Source organism: Sinocyclocheilus anshuiensis, unplaced genomic scaffold (genome assembly GCF_001515605.1).
Source record: "Sinocyclocheilus anshuiensis isolate Anshui unplaced genomic scaffold, SAMN03320099.WGS_v1.1 scaffold3329, whole genome shotgun sequence".
NCBI classification, from domain to species: domain Eukaryota; kingdom Metazoa; phylum Chordata; class Actinopteri; order Cypriniformes; family Cyprinidae; genus Sinocyclocheilus; species Sinocyclocheilus anshuiensis.
Genome location: NW_015557070.1, coordinates 47,750 through 48,984, shown reverse-complemented (window position 1 = coordinate 48,984; position 1,235 = coordinate 47,750).

The following is a 1,235-nucleotide window of genomic DNA, read 5'->3' as shown; positions in this document are numbered from 1 at the left end:
CACACACACACACACACACACTCTCACTCACACACACACTCACACACACACACACACACACACACAGAGGTTAAGACAGGACAGGTCGCATCTCTGTGTTTTCCTCTGTCATTTCTATGTCTGTGATAAAACATTCCTATACGGTAATAAATACTGAGTGTGTTATTTATCATCAGCAGTTGAATCTGATTGGTCAAACAGAAGTCCTGATACACACTGGGACAGTTTGTTCCAAAGACAGACGGTCCATCTGTGTGTAGGAGATTTTACACTGACTCTTTCCACAAGTTACATACTTACACGTGACACGTGACTGTCTTTATAAGTGAATCCTTTGACTCAATCGTTGAATCATTGAATCATTCATTCAACTGATTTGTTCAAAAACATTGAATCATTCAGGAACAAAACAAGTGAGTAACTGAATCATTCATTCAACCTATTGGTTTGAAAACATAATTATTGAAGTATATAAGTGAGTCATTGATTATTTTATTAAACTAATTTCTTAAAGAGATAGTTCACACAAAAATGAAAATTCTGTCATCATTTACTCACTCTCATCTCGTTCCAAACCTGTAGGATTTTTTTTCTTTAGTTGAACACAAAAGAAAATATTTTGTAGAATGTGTTTAACCAAACAGTTTACGGTAGCCATTGACTTCCATGGTATTTTTCTTCATGATATTGAAGTCAGTGGCTACCGTCAGCTCTTTGGTTAAACACATTCTTCTTCTATGCTTAACAGAAGAAAAAAGCTCATGTACGTTTGGAATGACATGAGGGTGAGTAAATGATGATGTGAATTTTCCCTTTTAAAAAACATTACATAATTGAGGAAGAAAACAAATGAGTGAATCATTGAATCATTCAGTCAATTATTCAGAAACGCTGATTCATTGAGGAACAAAACACAGTTTTTGTGTTGCAGCGCTTCTTCTGTGGCTTTATTTGTAACTACTTTCATTGGCGGAGCAAAATCAGAGTATCAAAATCTTCTTGTTTATAGAAGAAAAAAAAATCAAACAGTCGTGTCTGTCTGTCTGTCTGTCTGTCTGTCTGTCTGTCTGTCTGTCTGTCTGTCTGTCTGTCTGTCTGTCTGTCTGTCTGTCTGTCTGTCTGTCTGTCTGTCTGTCTGTCTGTCTGTCTGTCTGTCTGACTGACTGTCTGTCTGACTGTCTGTCTGTCTGTCTGACTGACTGTCTGTCTGACTGTCTGTCTGTCTGTCTGTCTGT